This window comes from Vicugna pacos, chromosome 30 (genome assembly GCF_048564905.1).
Source record: "Vicugna pacos chromosome 30, VicPac4, whole genome shotgun sequence".
In the NCBI taxonomy this organism is placed as follows: domain Eukaryota; kingdom Metazoa; phylum Chordata; class Mammalia; order Artiodactyla; family Camelidae; genus Vicugna; species Vicugna pacos.
In genome coordinates, this window is record NC_133016.1 from 7416557 (window position 1) to 7438750 (window position 22194).

Here is a 22194-nt window from a genome sequence, read left to right on the forward strand (position 1 = left end):
TTTGCCTTCAGGGATGTATTGCTGAATGGCTGCTATGAAAAATAAACACATAACTTTTCTCGTTTGAAAGAACACACTAGATTTGTTTTTTCCCCCAAATAGCGAAGAAATTCAGCACAATGGAATTAGGCAGATGTCACTTATTCAATAAACATAGTCTTAACCCCCTTCTCTAGGAACAAAGGAATGCAGAAGGTGGTTCTTCATACATGTTTGTCATATCCCTTTAAAACTCTTAAAGCTACAGTTCATTTGCACATAGACGTTTAAAAAAAATTTCAGGGACTGATTTGCAGAACGTGAGAGACAATAAGAAAGTCCTTGAACAATAACTAAAATACCAGCTGCTGATTTTGTTACCAGAAAGGTTCACACAGACAATAATTTCTCATCATACATGCTTACTTCCCATTACTTTTCTCCCTGTGTTCAAATAAATGTTCAATGGATAGCTCTTTTTGTAATTGTAATTTCTTAATTAAGTTAATAGAGACAAGCACTGTGAATGTGCATCTCATGGTGTGAAGAAAATATCACCCACCAAGTAACACATCCCCTACTGAGGTGATTAAATTAACAGAACTGTAAATGAACAGAAACTGTTGGTTTCAGAAGCTTTCTCTTGCATAGTATTTTATAGAGTGATCAAAGGCCCTCTTTTTTTTTTTCTTTAAAGAGTTGTTTTTTTTTAATTTTTTAATCTTGTTTTTTGGGGGGTAATCTTGTTTTTTTGGGAGGTAATTAGGTTGGTTGGTTGATTTATTTATTTACTGATTTATTTATTTTTAAATGGAGGTACTGGGGATTGAACCCAGAACTTCGTGCATGCTAAGCACGTGCTCTACCACTGAGCTATACTGTTCCCCTACAAAGGCCGTTTTAAACAGAGAACTTATACTGCCTTAGTATTGAAATAAACTCTACAATAAAAGTTATTTTGTTAACATTTATTTACATAATAGTAACTGCTATAGAAACCATCCTAGAAAACCTCTAAGATATATACTCAGAAATAAGCCATGCTCGATGAGGTAAAAGTAAAAGGACATTTATATCACCTGACAGAAATGGCTGCAATGTGATCTGTGTAAAAAATTGTGAGGTTCTTGAATATTTGATAATAAATTCTTTCCAAAATGATTGTCTTCCATCGTTTTGCAAAATACTGTATTTAATGATAGTTCTTTTGATAGAAGTTCATTGAGAAGAGGCTATAGAATCAAATATGTGGAAGCTTACAGAGTTTATAGAAGAGATAAAGTCATAGTCTTTCAGGTAAGGTGAATGAGGATGCTTATTAATTGAGAGCATAGATTACTGTAAGCAATATCTGGCTTCAAATACTGGCCCTGATGACTTTTTCTGTTGAGATCCCATTGGACATGAGCATTTACAAACAACCCCTCTGCCCTGCCCAATTTGTTTTCCAGCTGGTACCCTCCTGTCTATGGTGGCCTAGATCCAATAGATCCAACAGATACAAAAATGTTGGTTATATCATTCCTCACTGTGAGCAGCCAACAGGGAGAGAGGTCTCTATTTTTGCATCTACTTCATCCCTTGTCCCATGCCTCTCACTGGTCTTGTAGACTTGTGATTATGTTCTTAGTTAACAGTAGACTGGCTTTGCCACTATTGACCTGAACGAACTTGGGTAAATCACTTAATCTGACTTCTGTGTGTTCTACATGTAAAAGAAAATAATAATTATGTCTTAATTTGGGTTCCTCCCACCAAAAATCTTAAAGAGGCTTTTGAGTAGGAATTTTATTTAGGAGGAGATCATAGGAAACAGGAATGAGGGAGTAAGGAGTGTGAAACAAGGAATGAGAAACGACCAATAGTAAATGTTGTAATCGAAAGGAGTTCCACTTCACAAGACCTCTGAGAAACTTACATCACGCTTCCCAGAATCGTCCAGTAGTAGAACGGGAAACTGGGAAATTATCTACTAGATTTGCTACCCTCGTTACTTAAATCTCACTAAGCTGAAAGACACTTGGTGCGTGCTGAAGAGAGAAACTGCCAGGGTGCATGTGGGCTCGGGAGGAACCGTGCGCCACAGCGTTCATTTTTATTGTCGTTATTATAATGATGCTCATTTTTATTATTCTACAAAGAACTGCACTCTTCGAGACAGTTTATCATCTACTCATTCTCTCACATAAATTGAAAGCAAAAGACCTTTAATCTGCCAATTTATAACCTCCCTCATATACAGACTGTGCAGGATGTGAAGGAATGGATATAGTTTATGTCACTTTCTTATTACTGGTGGTCCTAAAAAAAAAAACCTAACAATTCTTCTTTAATTTCCACTTCGAATTGGCTGTGGTAATCACCTGCATTAAATTAGTCTCATTTAAGTTTGAAGAGCATCGTTTATCCTGCTTGTCAAAATACCTAAATGAAGTCCTCTAATTACTGAACAAAGTGCTCCGCCCTCCCCTCCTCCTTTCTCTCTACTCCTCCCTCCCTGCTTCTTGTACCCGTCCCCAGCCCTGCACTGGCTCTGTGCGAGCTCCTGTAACTCCTGGCTACACCGTTATTGCCTAAGTGGTGGTGTCTATCTTCTACTTTCAGCCTGAGCCTCACTGTTGTTTCCATTTTCCCTCTCATATAGTACAATCTGTCATATGTTTTTAAGCTATTTTTCCTCTAACTTCTTCCTTCTGTTAATTCATGTTTTTCATTCGACTGTATTCCAAATATTGTGCAAAAACACAGAGTTTTATCCATCAAATATGAAATACTCACTCTCTGTTTAATTATACTCCTTTCCTGTTTTGTTTTTTTTTTTTGGACAAGTAGTGGACTAATTGCTAATCTACTTTTTTTTGTCTTTTCCTTCTGGTATTCTTATAACATTTCATAACAGTTTTTATACACTGAAGGAAAAATACTTAGACATGATTTATCTGATATATATATATAGGCCAATAAAGAAAAAAAGGCAATGATTACAAAGTTTGAGTGTTTCAGAATTAATAGGTGAGCCAATTTTACTTGTACGTATTTATTCCAGTGCTCTTGCTTAATTTTTTTGCCCTTCATTGCATTTAATTTTTTCTTATGGATACTTTTCATGTTTATTGATATTTGCCTGATATAAAAGAAAATAGTCAAATCTAAATTATATAACGTGACAGATTTGCATTTCACACCCATGTTAACTCAATTCTAAGTGAGATATAGAACATTTCTCTAGCATTTTTTATAATTAAAAAAGTAGATACATTCAAATAAATAATTGCATAGTGATATAAACATTATGTTTTCAAGCCTTAATGATCCTAATGAAGTCTTGATCATTCAGAAACTTTATCCAAAATTTATGCTCCAGATAGTAGTTTTTTATATTAACTTCCATTTAATTTACTCAGATTTCAAGCATTAACAGTCATTTACTCATTTAAATCATATTTTTCCTTTCAGATTCTAGAAATGTGGAAATTTCTTTAAAAATTGTTTTCATTGAAAATACTCAAGGTTAATTTTTGATACATCAACGCCAAGCTCACTGTTATGAACATTTATTCACACATACATGATAAAAGGTAATTATTTAAGGTAGTATTGTTTACACTTATTGATTAGAAATTTTAAATATTTGTGCTTTTTTCCGTAAAATACATTCTTTACAATAGTTATCCCATAATGCCACATATAATGTTGCTAGCCTTTGTACAAGATGATTTTTCTAAAAACCCTATCTAATCTAATTTTAACACTTAAAAAAGTGTATTGTTACTTCATTACCCACTCCCACACACAAAAAGTTCATTCTTGGCATAGCATCCAAGATCACTTTTTGCCTGGCCCTCAAATTAGAACTTCTGTCTTCTCAAATCTCAAACAAATATACCTAACTTATCAACTGAAATAAACGTTTTTCAGTTTCCAGCACATTTTGTTTTCTTCTTTACATGTGTTTACATTTCATTTGCTGCTCCTTTGCCAAAGACATGCTTTCCTCTTTCTGTGTTTCTCTCTCTCTGTCTCTTATTTCTTTCTCCTCTGCCTGAATGTAAGATCCAGCTAAGAGGTTAAATTCTCTGTGTAGCTTCGTTAGACAACTCAGTCTGCCACTTCTGTCTGAGCACCCGTGTCTTACACTACCTGGCTCAGCTGAACATGTCCAGTATTAAGTTATAGTGATTTATTTACCTGACTGCATCTCTAAGAAAATATGAAATAACTAAGGGAAGGTCCTCTGTCCTAGTCATCTGCATATTCCTAGATGCTGTTGGATGCAGTATGTTGGCTGAATAAAAGAACAAATAAATGCATCCCTGGGTACAAGTGACACAGGCTGACATTTCCCAGTGTTCTTTCTTGGTGGAATTTTCTACGTGGAACATGTGTTTCCTTCTGGAGTTTCCATGTAATTTTGAACAAAATGTGTATCTAACCATGAAATTGTTTGTGACAAAAAAAAATCCCTCATCTAAAATGGATCATAATAAAACTCACTATTTTAAGGATGAGAGAAGCAGATTGGAGCTGCAAAATTTTTTGCATAACATTCACTTACAGATTTGTTTTCTAAGTATTTGAATTAATACAAAATGTCTCAAATGATAGGAGATTAGGTTCTCCACATTAGCTAATCCTTTGTGAAGTATCAGCATGCCCAAATGTCATTTAGTTCAAATCAAAGACCTCAGACGTTTGGCAAAACAGCAGAAGGAAAGCTGCTTTCATGTGCTAATGATTCAATGTGTTATTCACAATGTGTCACTCACCCTGGACGCTGATAACAACTCTAGAAGAGAAAACAGTTACTACACTTTGTTTCATTGAATTTCCATGTTTCATTTCAAAAGTGAATATGAATGAAAGGAATGCTAATCTTTGTTTTTGGAAAACCAAAGTTTCAGGGAAACAATAGATTTTTCCTTTTTTCTTAAACCCTTTTCAGATTTCTAAAGGATATATCACTGTTCATAGAAGTATGTGTTTACACTCCTAACATGATCTTTGCTTTCACAACCAGTCAGTTTTATTGAGTGAACAAGTCTAATGCTATACTATATACCAATTTCTACTAATAATACATACATTTTATTGAATGTCTTCTATACTAAGTGTTTTGTGTGTATTAGGTGTGTATTGTGACCAATAATAACACTTCTTAGAGAACCGACTCAGAGTGTACAGAATTCCCAGCAGTCACACACACGAAAATGTACTGAGAAAGGATTTAAACCTGCCCCTTTCAACATCGATGTTTTAGTTGGGATGGGCTAACTTTTACTGTAGACTCAAACAACTGCTCAATCTCAGTGAACAGCAAAAAGTCAGTTTATCTCTTGCTCGTGTTATACGTCCCGTGTGGGTCAACTGAGGGACTCTGCTAAGCTGTATGACAGATCTCCTGTCGCCACAGCAGCGGGCAAAAAATATAATAAAAAGCACTCTGGTCCTTCAAGTTTCAGCATGTAAGGAGCACATTTTGTTTACAGGACATTGACTAAAGCAATTCCCATGGTTACCACAAACTCTGAAGAGTGCTGGAGAGTTCAATTTTTCCATTAGCCTGGAAAAACAGAGCTGTAAATATTGCTGTAAATATTTGTAAAACTGTATTGATGACTGTGCACTGTGTTAGTCCCAGATGCATTCAGAAATCCTGTCCTATTGCTAGCATAGTTTAAATTACTATGTAACATATATATACTCATATAAACCTGACACAAAGTAAAGCATCTGATAAAGAGTGTGTGAAAAAACGTATGTGCAATACACATTTCCAGTGCTTCCTGGTAGCGGCCTTTGAATAATCTGCTCCAGTCTTTCTATTTTATCCCCATTTTAGTTCTCCATTTGTTGAAAGTGAAAATTGTTTCTTATTCTCTGTTCTCCACATTTCAAATAAGGCTTAAAAAGTGTTGCCACATTACCTGCCCTAAAGTTCCGCTTGTTCATTTCACTGTTATGCATATAACTTTCAAGCACCTCATTCATAACAGGATTGGTTTGAGTGAGGACTATAAACCAGGCACAGGCACATGTTTCATACGTCCTGATTTTTGTCAACCTGGCTCCAGCACCCCCGCAGAAGACTGGTGTCTATGTTTTCTGAAATCCTACTCCCCTGTGGTTTGCCAATGAGATGAGGTCACATGTAGGAGTAAAGAAGCAGCGGTGATTGCTCACAGTCACACACAGCTGCTTACTCAGACATGATGGTCCCTGTTCATCGCCCCATGGACTGCTGTCACAGTCAAAGTAGATTTCACAGAACTCCCCAGATTCCACCTAGTCGTCCCAGTCTGCTTACCAGATGACCCCTCTCCATGCTTTTCTAAACTCTCTAGCTTTCCTGCCTGCACTGATGTCACTGGATGTCACTGATGTTCAGTGAGTGTCCCTATGGCACTCTACCCAGCTCTCTGCGAAATTCTCTCACAGCTCCTCCCACACTCCAGTGGGTACCTCATTCCCCCATTCAGCAATGTAATATGTGTTTTCCAGACCAGTCACAACTTGGTACACCAGCCACATCATTCTAGCCCAGCACTGCATTGTCTTCCACACACAGGCACAACCATATTGTCTTCTACCTCTTTTTAAACAGGTTACACTCAAAATGGAATATTTACTGTGCAAAAATTCATATTTTCCTCTACTTTGCATCCCAGTTCTGCTTATTGGTTCTGCCCCTGGTGATGACTTTCCTCACTTCCATTTCAATTTATAGAGTTCTTACTAATTTTTCATGACCTATTTTAAATCCCTTATTCTTGGTATTTCCATAGTCACTTCAGATAGAGGCAATGACTCTCTTTAGATATTCATAAATCATCTCAACATACCTTCTTTCTCTTTTTCATTATCGTGTTAATCTTGTCCTTAAAATAATCACATACATATTTAGTAAGCATAAAAATGCAAAGTAGGATTCAGGATTTCTTGTTTTCTTTCTTTGCTTTTCTGTTTTTATTTTGTTTGGTTTTTTTTTTTTTTTGGTTTTTTTTTTGGTTGTTGCTTGGTTGAGATTTTGGGAGTTGTTGTTACAGTGATTTAGAGTCCCGATTAATGAGAAAAATGTTTGAGATAATAAAATAATTTTGATGCTACTTGTCACTTGTATGATTTACCTCTAAACAAGAAATGTTTTGTGGTGACAGTAATACAAATTAGTTGTAAAAGGGAAGAAAGCAAACATTAAATGCATTCAGCCTTTTCACAAGATCTGGAGTAAATTCTGAACTTAAATTTATGTCTTTGAGCATAAGAACCCTCATCTTTTAATGGAAGTGGTGCTTTATAGATCTTAGTTTAGTGACCCCCAATAGTACCTGACACTTGTGATCAGTAATAAATCTTTCTCAAAAGACTCTTTTCTTTACCTTAATAACAGGTCTTTGGTCAGTCATTTTCAACTTCTTCACTAGAATTCTCTTTCCCTCATAGACACTAATGACTTTAATGATCATTTATCCATACCCTAATTGTAATAGGCTATGCTTTGCCTCTGTTCTCCCAACATACATATTTTGATGACTCATACCTCATGAATGTCACGCAAACACCTTAAATTAAAAAGGTCCGTGTTGAACCCAGACATGGTCCTACTCCAGCAATACTCATTTTAGTAAGGAGCATCAACATACAAAGATGTAAAATCCACTTGTACAAAGGAGTCCACCATGGTAACTTTCTTTCCCCTCACTATCCAGGCCCCAAAAATAACTAATGACTTCCAAAATCATATAAATTTCACCTTATAAACATTTCGTGAAACCTCCCATTTTCCTTCACCTTTAGTAGAAACACCCTTGTTTTTACTGAAATACCACAATAGCAACAATTTTTTTCCCTGTATCTATCCTTCCTCCTTCCAATACATCCTTCAGCAAGTGAGATCTTGTGAAAACGCACATTTAAACAAGCCTAAAATCTAGAGATGGCTTTTCAATTTTATTAAAGAAAAATCTGAATCAGTACCACAACGTCACTGTTTCTTTACAATTTTTGCTTCCCCTAATTTACCTGATCCCTCACTGGCTTCCCACGTCTTCCCTTTTTTATTGTACTTCAGTATCACTGTTTCAAGAGAAATGCTTGTCTGTTTTAGCATCTAAGAATTATGCTGACTATGATTTGAACTTCTGCAGATCCTCAGTGCCACCTTCATGTCTTTACCAGCTAACATCCAGTTCTACTGTTGAGGTGTCTTCACCACTGTTACTTCAGGGCAGCCATTTGTGACCACCTCCTTCTCACCAGGTCAGAGCTCTAAACTTCTGAGACAGGCACGCAGCCAGTTTCTGGAGCAATCCTTGCTGAGGAGTGTTCATACTTACAAACAGTAAATTCTAAACATAAGTTACTTTTAGTTTTTACGTTTTGGACATACACTTGTAAATATGGCACGTATACATACATGTGTATAGATATGTATTTTATATAAATATAATTATATTCAACTTCTTCACTTGTAAAACAGGGAAAATAAAAATTACTTGTTGAGGTGAGGCCAACCATAGGGGTTGAAATTACAAGTCAGGAAATAAAAATCAGTACTTGATAAGAAGAAACTCTAGAGACAAGGAATATAGTGCAGTCAAATCATGGTTTGGCGAGACCAGAAGTAAAACTCAGGAAATCAGTGTCTGCCCTGCTAAGAATCATTTCCTATCAGAAAAATGTGTTCAAATTATGTTAAAGAAAGGAGGTTTTAAAATCTGTCTTGGAGACTGTTATGGGGTTAAAAACTTCTAGGCAGAGGAGACTGTATTTACACAACAAATATGCACCCTTCCACAAGTTATATTTATTGTATAGTTCCTTTCATCCTGAAGTGCTTCACAAATTGATTTACAAGCTCTGTGTACTGCAATCATTTTCATTTCTGAAATGCACCTCATCCGTTATGCATACATATATTGCATTTTATGAATTTCGGGATGTGGCATAATAATCCCCAAATATCACTTTGAGTCTGAAATACTATTTTATGGCTTCATGAAAACAACATGACAAATTGCTTACTCTGGTTTCTGTGACAAATCTGTCTTTGCAGTAAGTGGGGCTCTAATTGAAATGTACACTTCAACTTGCAGGCAGCAAAAGACAAAAAAGTATCAACTGGGGGCTCGTGAATGGGTGATGCATTAGTTAGCAGGAAATTTATTGGGTTACTATTGTGTCTAGAAGACCTATTTAGGTGTTATATGGGGGAAATAAAAAGTGCAGCCTCTGGCTTTGATGGTCATACAAATTAATTTGCACAGACAAAACATTTCCACATCTGGATTTCAGTACTGTTTTTACATAGCATGTCAGCAGATGAGAGCAACCATGTGGTTTAAGCTCAGTTCACAAGTACTGAATTAATGCTGTGAGACTAAAGTAAGCAGAGTAGGACTGACTTAGATTCTTGAAGGAAATAAATTTGAACTAGGTTTTCACTGGTAGAAAGGTTAAAACACTCCTACCACTTACTGGTAGATTTATTAACACACACATAAGTATACCAGTATCTTTATTGTAATAGCACTGTAAAATTAGTACAATTTCTGTATTTTTCATTTGTTAGCTCAGGAGATGATTCAATTGCTCATAAATCTGTGTATTCTACCAATTAGCCATACATTCAAACCATCATTTATTGAACACCTTATATATGTCAGAAAACCTGAAAGAAGTCAGTGATATATTTGGAACAAAAAACAATCTATATCCTCAAGAGATGATTACTATTATTAAGAAAATATGTTTTTATTATCTGATGACACAGATTTAAACCACTAGTATATTTAAGATCTTAATAGCTGAATAATGGTCTATCCCTGTTTGTATTTACAAATGTAGATGTAGGCTGAATTGTGGCCCCCACCCAAAGTCGTATGTAGAAGTCCCAACCCCTTGTACCTTAGATTGTGACTATATTTGGAGATAGGACCTTTAAAGAGGTAATTAAGGTAAAATGAGGTCATATGGGTCAGCCCTAATCCAATATGGCCGATGTCCTTAGAAGAAGAATAGGTTAAACACAGAAAACACACAGAACATGTGAGGAAATAGTGAAAAGACAGCCATCTGCAAGCCAAGGAGAGAGGCCTCCGTAACCAAGCATGAGGTCACCTTGATCTTAGACTTCCAGCTTCCAGAATGGTGAAATACATATATACTTCTGTTGCTGAAGCCACACAGACTGCAGGATTTTGTTTTAGCAGCTCTAGCAAGCAAGTACAGGAGATTACATCAGTATGTAAATGAACTTCAGTAGGATCAGTTTTTCCAGATCCTTATGCATTAGATTGTTTTTTCAGCAATTGACAAAGTATGATAGTGATTAAATTCTTAAACTGCATTTTTGAAAGTGTATTACTAACAACGCCTGTCCAATATCATGAAAATATAGGTAGAGATACCCTTTTAAAAGCTGTGGAGGAAATTTTAATATAGTGTGTTATATTTTCAAATTGATTTTCATTATGAAACTGGAAGTGTATAGCTATAGATACAATAAATTACATTTTAAAATGCAGAGAAAGGAAACAAGGGAGCCCAGGACCAAGTCAGAAAAAGGAGAAACCAGGAATGTGGAATGTGCGAAGAAAACAATTAGTAAAATGAATACCCAAAGAAAACATGAATGTAGTTTCTATTAATATCTATGATTACTTTCCTAAAATAACTTTAGAAAAACAGATGATAGAAACAATAAAAAGATAAATTTCCCTAGATATATTTTACTTCCTAAATGTATTCTTCTGTTATTCTTTCTCTGCCTGTATGTTTATTTTGAAAACATATTTCCTTTTCTTTACAATTTCCTAAGTATACACAGAGCTCTTTGCTGCTACATGAACACAAATATGATTTCAGGTATTATGAGAAATTTGATATGTCTGCCATAAAAATTATGAACATCAGTATATTGTTTTATATATGTTCATGAACAAAAGTCATGTGTATAATTACACTCGTATATATACTTACATATACACATTATAGAGCCAAACACACAGCACTTTATTTTGTGAAATTTATAGTTCACTCACTCAGTCTCCATTGTTAGGCTATTAAAAAGTTGGTCTTATAGACCATTGGAAGATCTTGCAACTTTCAGAGGCCAAGTTCATGCCATATATTTGGTCATTAATATAGATAGCTATAAACCAGAAATTATACCTATAAAATTAAATTTTATATTACTAAATTGTTTTTTATCTTTTCATTATTGAGAACACATTGTGAAGAACATTTATCTTTATCTGCTGTTTTTATATTTAGTCATAAATGTCTCAATATGAAAAGATTATGTCCATGAGCTAAAGAATCATATATAAATTACTGTGTTGGAAAAATTAGCTGAAGATGATTTAATTAAACAGAATGGAAGCTTTAAGCTTTATGAAATATTTGTGAGTTTTAACAAAATGTCTTAATTATTGAGTGTTTTAATAAATAAATATGATAAAAGCAGTTCTTCTAGACTCCTGATGGAACTTTATTAATATAATTTTATATACAACTGCATATATTTTTCAGTACTTTATAAATTACTATTTTTTTCTAATTTTGATGTTAGATGTATTTGGTAGATTGTGCAACTGAAGGAAATGAGTGTTAGAATTGTGAACACAGTATACCTTATTATGTATCCAACACGAATTTGTGCTCTGTAAACAGAGAACAAATTTTAAATTTATTAAATGGACAAATTATATATTTTGAATTTTATCAGCTATAAAATACATAGTATTTATATATAGTATTATATTTATTCTTTTACTGTCACTTTATCCATAAATGTGGCTACATTTTAAGAAGTAGGTGATTCCAGACCACAATATCTTAGACCAGCCAGCATACTTGTGTTCATAGCTGACCTTTGGGCCATCAGTTCTCTGCCAGGACCTGTTATTTACCAGAAGGAGGCTAGTATAAGTTCCTACATGACAACAAAAATATATACCTTCAAACAAATTAGTAAATCCACATGAAAAGTGGGCCAAGGTGCACGTTCTCGGAAGTCAGAAAAGGAGAGGTACTCCAAAAAAACGGTCAAAATATGCAATAGGAGAAAACTCTTAGGGTGATCGTTTGAGTTGAGCTTCAGATAATTTCGGAAGCTTTTAAAAGTTGTTAGTTTCTTAGCTTTGCATACTAAAACCGTTAAACGTGTTGATAAGTGCAGAATATACGACACTAAGTAGGATTCTTATTTCTTTTACAACCATGCACAGTCTTCAAGTAATAATAATGTCAGAGATTTTTGCAAGAGTATCTTTTTACGTGTAATTTCAATTTCAATTTAAGAATATAAAAAATGTGATATTTACTGCTTCTGAACACAAGTATTATCGTTACAGTTAGGGTTGGTGATTCACTTGTATTGCATTAAAAGAGCCATGCCAGGTGGTTAGAGCCATAGAAAATTCTGAATTGCTCATTGCTCATGTTCCATCAGCTAAATGAGTTGTGTCTACTGCAGATAAAATATCACAGTATTCATTTGTGATCTGCCTCTACAAATATTGACAGTAAGAAATATTGAAAACAATACCAACTCTTTGAACTTACTTAAATAATAAAGTTAAATTTATATATAATTTCCCTAGTCCATATATAGTTTTATTCATGCCCAATACTGTATTTGTTCATAATAGCAGTCATATTACATATGACAAGTATCAACTACTTTCTTTTACAGGTGAGATTCCAAGGTATGTAGGAGCAGAAACAGAAAACTTGATGTTCTATGTTTAGGTTTCTGTTTTTCTTAAAGTCAGTGGTAATTGGCTAGTGAAATTCAAAATATTCCCTGATAAAGTCTTTTAAAACATAATGATTGAAACCTATCTGGGACAGACTCAGAGGAAATTAAATTTAGTTGAGTGAGTTTTAAGTCTACAGTGGATTCTGATGCATATATTTGGCAAAGAATCAACATTCTTTATAATGCTTTATATTTTATAAATGTAATTTGTATTTAAAGTTCTTTATAACTTAAGTTTATTCCTTAAAGCTATATGATGAATTAAACATCAAAATGATTCAATGACCATGCTTCCATTCTCAATGAAAATAATTCAATTATTTTTTGAGCAGTTCCATTTGTCCATCAGGTATTCATAAAGATTTCTCATCTTTCTGGAGAAATCACAATATAGATGTAGTAAACTAATAATGAACACACTAAATAATATACTTGAATATTATGTGTAAAGAATCCTATATTGTGAATACTTTGTTTACACACCCACAAAGATGCGTATACAGTTACCATTTATAGATATGCATAAATATATATCCTCTATTCATATATTATATTTGACTTATAATTCATATTTCACAATATAGGGAAGTAATTCATTTTCAAAGTATTGGCTTGCACCAAGGTAAAATTAATTTCTTTTTAAGAGTAGTACTTTCAACAAGAGGGATAAGTTATATCCATTCACATAACAAGAGAAAATTTATCTCAGATGTAACTCAGTGAGTCCAAAAGTTTTTTTAAGCTGTAAAAATTACTAGTTTCCTCAACTTCCTGACAGGCTTGTATAATGAGTGGTAATTAAAGGCCCATAGAATGAATGTGAAGGATAATAGGAAACGTTAGGTGTCCAGAAGAGGAAATTAAAGAGAAATGGAATTGCAGAGATATCAAAAAGGAGAGTGGATAATTAGAGTGAAGGCAAATAGCAAAAACTGAGCCAAGAAAGAGGAGATGACATATAAATTTAGACAGAAATTGCTAGATTGTCCTTTCCATATGAAGACAAAACTCATTATTAATATGAATTCTGTGACTGAGTCTCCCCTGTTAGAAACTAAATGAGTGGTACTTCTCTGTTTTTAAAACATGACATCTCATTTATGTCATTTAAATTTTCAAACAAATTATAGAAAATTCAGTCAAAGTAAGAAATGTTTATATTACAAGTTTTAATATATTTTATTCTTACTATTTGTTTATTTTGGTCATTTGAAGTCAATCTTTGTGTGTGTCTAGCTGTGTGCCACTAACTGGCCAACACAATAACGTAAAAAATAAGGCAGGGCTGATGAGTCCTAGACATTCCTATCTCAAGCTTTGCCAAATGCTTTGTCTTCACAGCTGGAAATGGAGAAGTGCACTCCATCACTGGTTGTAGATGGAAATAAATAGATAATGATCCGTATAATCTACTCACTTCTTTTGGAGTAAGCAAAGATATATATTATAATTTTCCAAAGTATTTTTCTAGAACTTATCCCTGAAAACTAAATCAAAGGAATTCCTAAAACTCTTCTATGAGGTGTCTCAATCATGACATAATGGAAACATTGCCTTAATTCATCCTGCAGACAGAATTAATGAGAACTGAGTTTTCCTTCAAATAATTTGCAAGAATCTGGGGCTTGAGGGATTCATCAATTTGAAAAAGTGAAGACACTTTTCAGAGCCAATTTGCAACATCAGTGACGGGGGTTTGCAATAAATACTTGAAGTGTATCACACAGAAGAGTGATATAAGTATTTCCTTTCTAGAATTTCTAGTTCATTGTAGTCAAAGCTTTATATAGTCTTCACCTATGACAGGTTCTTCTGAAAAATGCAATTTTTTAAAGTATGAAGCAGTTGTTTCCCAGTTATTCCAAAACCAGGTAAGCTTCTACCTTAAACTTATAAGTTCATCAAACTACATTTCCTTTGACAATCAAAAATAATCTACACTGGATAAGTGAAAAAAAAAATCTGGGCTTAATGTTCAAATCTTAAACCAAAAGTCATACCTAAATCACGCTATTTTCCTTAAAAATTAGACAATTAGATAAAATATGACATTTCTCATTAATCATACTGTCAGCAGTGATGACACAGTTCATTTTAGAAATAGATGTTTTTTCCCATTAACTTTTGCCAATAATATTGACTGTGAGTCTAAGTTTGAAAGATATATAATTTATGCTTTTAGATGTCAGCATCTCACAACATAATCATTAGCCTTATTCTGACTTATAATCCATTAAAGTTTGTGTTATATTGCCAGAAAGTGACCAAGGAAAAATGAACTAAATGTACTGAATGCTTTCTTAAGTATTTCAGGCATCTCCTTTATGTAGATAATGAATCAAAAGATCAGAAAGGAATACTGGGTAAAGACAAGGTCAGGTGAAAACCCCAGCTTTCAGTCCTCAATATTTATATGCTTTATATTTCAGTATTTATATTCTATATTATATATAATAAATATATATTTATATTAACTCAACCACATCACATAGTTTTCTGAAGAGTTACAATTAGATGCATGTGATAATTTCTTTTAACCCTTATAAATCTCTTTCATATAACTCTTAAGCTCATTTAAATACACTTAGCATATTAATGTTATAACTTTCTGAAGTCAAAGACAATGTGTTTCATATCTGTATCTGTACAATATTAGCAAAGTACCTGAAATATAGTTTTGTCAGTGGTTGGCTAATTATATGTTTTTATGACCTGTTCTTGATGCAGAGGGTTTTCTTTCATGCTAATATTTACCCAATTTCCATTCATTTTGTAATACTGAGAAGTCATGTTTTAATCACTAACCCCCAATTATTGTCTGCTTACAAAATATGAAAGCTATTTGCTATTTCCATCTACCAGTTATGAAATGTATTTAGTAGCAGAATTATATTTTTTAATTTGAAATTTGCTTTCTGTATATAACTGATATTTTCTTGAATAACTACTTGAAATTATAAGGTGATAACATTTGCTTACTGTAAATTCCATATTTGAAAACCATGAGATCATTGCATCAAGTGTATTATTTGAAATAGGGAAGAATGAATGACATATCAAAATCAATTTATTTCTTTTTTTACATTCAGTTAAGAAGTATCACAAGAATTTACTCTTGTAAATATTTGAGAATATTAAGATACGATAAATATTTCTCTAAAATCTCATAAATTTCATTAAAATTTGATGCAAAAGCTTGCAAGAAGTAGAATGATTCACTTTTGTTTGTGAATTTGTTTAAAAGTCATATCACTATCAAACTCTAACAAGTCACTAATTTATTGTTGAATGCTCATTTTAAGGTAGTAGCTAAATATCCAGCCAATATGAATTTTCAGTATTTATCACAGTATTTCTTAAAAGCTTAGTGGATATTAGGAAATATCTATTAAAATATATCGGTACTTTAATGACTACATTTGTCAAACTTAAAAATATATACCTATTCTTCTTTTTATTTTTAAAATGTTTACTTTATTCCATAAAACACAGCTAATATCATTTACATCTGAGGAAGAGATGGCCACAAAACTGATTTATAGTAAAACACTAACTCTTAAGAACTGTAGTCCAATTTTATTCATGTCCTGGCACCCCTAGACAAGTGTATCATAACACAGAGAATGGATATTACTACTATATTTTACTCAAGATAACAGGGAAATATCAATAAACTTCAGAAAATGGTAAATTCACCTGTCCCTTAAAATATGAGTATGCAATTGTAACAAAGCCATAGAAAATCACTTGTAAAATGTAATTTTATTTTATGTTACTCTGCTGTCATGTAGGACATAACGTTTTCACATGGCTTTTGGGGGACTCCAGCCAATGATTAGCAACACACAATAGTGGTCCAACTCTCCAAATAACAATAAATAGTCTAGTGATTTTTACATTTATTCTCCATGCTACCATAAGCCATTGTACAGACAGCACAGTGAAGCTCTAATGACCTACCTAAACTCTGTCAGCTTATCAAACATTATCAAAGGCCCCACAAAAATAAAATAAAAACGGAAAAGCTATCAACTTAAAATTCCACCTCAGAGAGATAAAACTTTGAGCCTAACATAATGCCCCCAAAATAGGTTTGAGTCTTGAATTTCGCAGTGTTGAAACTTTATAATACTGAACTCATAAACATTCTTTTCATGTAACATGGAGATTTTAATGTTAAATATTCTTTAGTTTGTAAAATAAAAGAAAAAGTGTGCACTTCTCAGATTTTGTCACATTTGACTGTGGTTACAAATGGCATACAAATCCCATTAGTTTACAGGGGAGGAATTTATAACTCAGCCAAGTGCATGTTCTGCTGACAGAGCTTGGCTGCGCTCCGCATGTTTCCTTTACAGCATCTAAATTGCCTAATACATTTTTAATAACATTATGATTGACATACCACCCTTTCAAAGTGTACAATATAGTGATTTTTACAGTATTCACAGAGCTGTGTCATCATTACCATTGATTTTTAACACATGTTCATTTTCTGAAAAAAAAAAAAAATCCTCTGCGCCTTATCAGCCACTCCCCGTCCCTCAGGCCCTGGGAACAACTATTCTACTTTGTGTGTACATTTTACCTGTTTTGAACATTTCATATAAATGTAATTTATGGGCCTTTGTGACTGACTTCTTTCACTTAGTATAATGATTTTATGGTTCACCCATGTATTCGCATATTTAAGAATTCCATTCCTTTTTCTGTTTGAAAAAAATCCCATTGTATGAGTACACCATATTTTGTTTATCCATTCATTGGACAAAAGACAATCAGTTTTCCATTTTTCAAATATAAGCCATGGTGTGGAAGTACTGAATCATATGGTAACTGTGTTTAACCATTTGAGTCATGGGCAAATTGTATATTAATTTCTTCATACCTCACCAAATGTGGAGTGGTCTGGAGAAACTGGAACACTTCCACACTGTTGGTGGGAATGTACGGTGGTGCAGCTGCTGAGGAACACAGTATAGAGGTTGCTCAAAAAATAAAAATAGAACTACCAATAATCCAGCAACCCCCCTTTTTGGTGTACACCCAAAAGATTTGAAATCAGCATCATGAAGAGAGATCACACTCATCGTTGTTACAGAATTATTCACAATAACCAAGATACGGAAACAAACCAAATGTCCATCAACAAACAAATGGATTAAAAAAAAAGTTGTATATACATACAATGGAATATTATTCATCCTTAAAAGAGAGGGAAGTTCCACTATTTGTAATAGCATGGATGAATCTGAAGACATTATACTAAATGAAATAGGTCAGTCACAGAGGACAAATACTGCATGACAGCACTCATATGAGGCATCAAATAGTCAAACTTACAGAAGCAGAAAATAGAATGATGTTTTCCATGGCTGGGGCGGGGTGGGGGGTGGAATAGAGAGTTATTCAATGGGTATAAAGCTATAAAAGATGAATAAGTTCTAGAGCTCTGCAGTAGAACATAGTGCCTATAGGTAACAACATGGTACTGTACACTTAAAAATTTAAGAGCATAAATCTCACATTACATGTTCTTATTACCAAGGGGGGAAAAAAGTAAAGGAAATCAATTAAATACTTGGAGATCATTGATATCTATTACTGTGATTTTGGCTATGGTGTGACTTGTATATGCATAGAGCAAACTCATCAAATTGTATACATTAAGTATGTGAAGCTTTGTGTATGTGAAAAAAATTGTATGTCAAGGTGGCTGTACAATTTTGTGATACAACCAGTAATAGATGAGATCTCTAGTTATTTCATACCCTTTTTTATTTTTATCTTTTAAGCAGTCCTAGTGGGTATGAAGTATATTGCATATGGCTTTGATTTGCATTTTCCTAATAATAATGATGCTGAACATCTTTTCATGTGCTTACAGGCTATTTGTACATCCTTTATGTAGTGATGTCTATTCAAGGCATCCAAGGCATTTATCCATTTTCAGCGGATTTCTTTCTGTTTTTATTGAATTGTGGAATACTTTATATATTCTGGACATATGTCCCTTAACAGACACATCACTTGCAAATATTTTCTCCAATATGTATGGTTATTCACTTTACTAATGGGGTCCACTGAAGTACAAAGTTCTGATTTTGATGAAGTCCATTTTATCTATTTTTTTTCTTTTGTCACATGTATTTCTGGTACCATATCCAGGAAATGACTGCCAAATCTAAGGCCAAGAAGATTTTCACCTATGTTTTCTCTTAAGATTTTTATAATTTAACTCTTACATTTAGGTTAATTTAAATTAATTATTTCATGTGGTATGATGTAGAAGTCAACTTAAATTCTTTTGCATATGGATATCCAGTTCTTCCAAAACCATATTTGAAAAAGACTATTTTTCTCCAGTAAATTGTCTTGGTACCCTAGTCAAAAATGAATTGACTACAAATGTAAGGGTTTATTTCTAGAATTTTAATTCTATCTCATTGATTTATATGTTCATCCACATTGTCCTGCTTACTTACTGTATCTTTATAGTATGTTTTTAAATTGGGAAGCATGTGTCCTCCAAATTTGTTCTTATTTACCATTGTTTTGGCCATTCAGGGTCCCTTGTACTTCCATATGAATTTTGATATCACCTTGTCCATTTCTGTATAAAAATCCAACTAGGATTTTCGAAGAGATCAAATTGAATCTGTAGATCAATTGGGAGAGTACTACTAATATTAGGTCTTCTGATCGACGAGCATGGAATGTCTTTCCATTTATTTAGATCTTTAATTTCTCGGTGTTGTTACATTGTCAGTGTACAGTCTTCCAAAATTTTGTTACTTATTTTTAAGGATTTCTTCTTTGTTATCTTTCAGTTTTATTGAGATATAATTGACCTGCAGCACTAGACATGCTTAAGGTGTACAGTACAATGATTTGACTTTACATTTTTTTTGCAAATGGCAAATTTTCATTCTTTTTATGGCTGAGTAATCTTGCATTGAATATATATACCAAATCTTTATCCATTCTTATCCATCTATCCATTTACTGACGGCCACTTAGGTTGCAAACAATGCTGCAATGAACATAGGGGTGCACATAGCTTTTCAAATTAAAGTTTTTATTTTATTCAGATACATACTCAGGAGTGGAATTGCTGGATTAAATGGCAGTTCTATTTTCAATTTTGTGTTTTTCATAGCAGCTGCAACAATTTATGTTCCCACTATCAGTACATGAGAGTTCTCTTTTTACCAGATCCACAATAACCCTTGTTGATTTTTGTCTTTTGGATAAATAGACATTCTGACACGTTCGTGGTGATCTCTCATTGTGGTTTTGGTTTGCATTTCCATGATGATTAGTGTGTCATCTTTGGAAAAATATTTATTCTGTTCCTTTGCCTATTTTTAATCAGGTTGTTTTTTGATGTTGAATTTTGTGAGTGCTTTAATTTGGATATTAGCCTTTTGTCAGATATATCATTTGCAAATATCTTCTCCCATTCAGTAGTCAGTCTTTTCATTTTGTTGGTAGTTCCCGTTGCTGTGCAGAAGCTTTTGAGTTTAATGTAGTGTCTTTTTTTTTTTTTTTTGCTTCTGTTTCCCTTGCCTAAGGAGACATATTTTAAAAATATTGCTATGACCAATGTCAAAGAGCATGTTGCCTGTGTTTTCTTCTAGGAGTTTTATGATCTCAGGTCTTCTTGTCTCTGTCACTGCAGGACATCTACAAAATTGGTTGTATTGGTACTGTCCTTGTGGTCTAAGCAGAGACAGGTGTTCTCAAATCAGGCATTGTGGTCATGTTTGCTCCAATCAGTGTTACAACTGAAGTAAAATCTGTTAACATGCACCACAGAACTTTGGGTAAAGCTTTCCCTGGGGTCATTGTGGGCTTCAATGTCAAAGATGTTTGTCATGGCAGCATGGCTGGAAACAGCAAAAATGACTCACCAGTGGAAGCAACTGGCTTCACAGCTCAGGTGATTATCCAGTACCGTTCAGCCAGGTTAGTGCTTCTGTGCTCCTGCAGTGGTCTTTCAGCTCACATTCCTTGCAAGTTTGCTGAGCTGGAGAAGAATATCGATCACTGTTCTGGGAAGAAGCTGGAAGATGGCCCCATTCTTGAAATCTGGTGATTCTGCTTCACTGATGTGGTTCCTGGCATGCCCACCTGTGCTGAGAACCTTTCTAACTGTCCTCTGGGTTGTTCTGTTGGTCATGTCATGAGACAGACAGCGGCTGTATGTGTCATCAAAGCAGTAGACAAGAAGGCTACCAGAGCTAACAAGGTCACCAAGTCTGCCCAGAAAGTTCAGAAGGCAAAATGGATGTTACCCCTAAACTCTGCTATACCAGTCTTAGTTATGGAAGAAGAATCTCAGGACTACTTGTGTCAATTGGCCATTAAAGTTTAATAGTTATTAGTGGCAAATAAAAACAATGCATCATAAAACCTTCAGAAGTTAAGGAGACTATTTTGTTGGGAATTTGATTTGTGTGTGTGTGCGCACGCGCGTGCACGCACAAGTGCAAGTAAGCAATCCATTTTTAAAATTAGTACTTTTTAATAGAAACAACTTGACCAAAACTCTTTCACAGAATTCTGAGACCCATTAAAACAAGGTTTAATGAGAAAATAAATAGATAAATTAAAAAATTTCCCTTATATTTTCTTTAAACCCTTTTTCTTCAATATTCTATTTTATTTATGTTACCAGATGAATATCTGATTATACTATGTGTATGGGCAAAAATCAGATTCCTTTAGTCTTGTTTTCTTATTTTAATACTTAGCACAACATTCTCCCAAGTATGTGCTTGATAACACACTGCATAATAACTGGCACATAAGTGATTTTACTAAAGATGCACAACAATCACATATACTAAATTATCATGGAATTAAGTGCGAGAGCAAAAGAAGTTAAAGCCACTACCCAAAGCCAGCTCTTACTCGGTCTTTAGATTTTATTCAGAGTAAGGAAGGAAACCATTGATGGGATATGAATAAATAATAACTGAATTAATAAATAAAAATAGGCCATGCTCTGATTCACTTAAAAGAGATTTTATAACCACCTTTTCAAATAAGAGGAAATTGCTATAATCTGTTGAAAGATAATGATGGTTTAGACTAGGATATTTAAGGAGGAAATGGAGCAAGCAAAATAAATACTAGATATATTTCTGAGGTAGAGTCAAAACCTTGCAAATGGTTTAGGTCTGATGAGACAGAGTCAAAGATATCTCCAGAGTTTTGCCTTGGCAGCTGGACCAAATGGAGCTGACAGCGCTTGAGACAGAGAAGTCTAGGGGAGGCACACACTAAATTGTGTGGAAAGGAGATTTGAGAAGTTTGAGTTTCAGCCTCTTTTAATACATTCATGTAGAGGTGACAAGTTGGACATTGAGGCTTAGAATTTAGGGAACAGGTCTAGGGTAGTGTTATTTGGTAGTTGCAGTACCACAGATGGCTGGATTATCAAAGCAGAT

The 22194-nt window shown here is 33.9% G+C and overlaps 1 long non-coding RNA gene and 1 pseudogene across 4 annotated transcripts in view; one reads left to right on the forward strand and one right to left on the reverse strand.

Annotated features, from left to right (window-relative positions):
* Positions 1 to 21116, forward strand: part of LOC116278868 (elongation factor 1-alpha 1 pseudogene) — a 50649-nt pseudogene extending 29533 nt beyond the window's left edge.
* The window catches only part of LOC140690498 (uncharacterized), a 168585-nt gene that overhangs the window by 103486 nt on the left and 42905 nt on the right, over positions 1 to 22194 (reverse strand). The window lies entirely within an intron of this gene.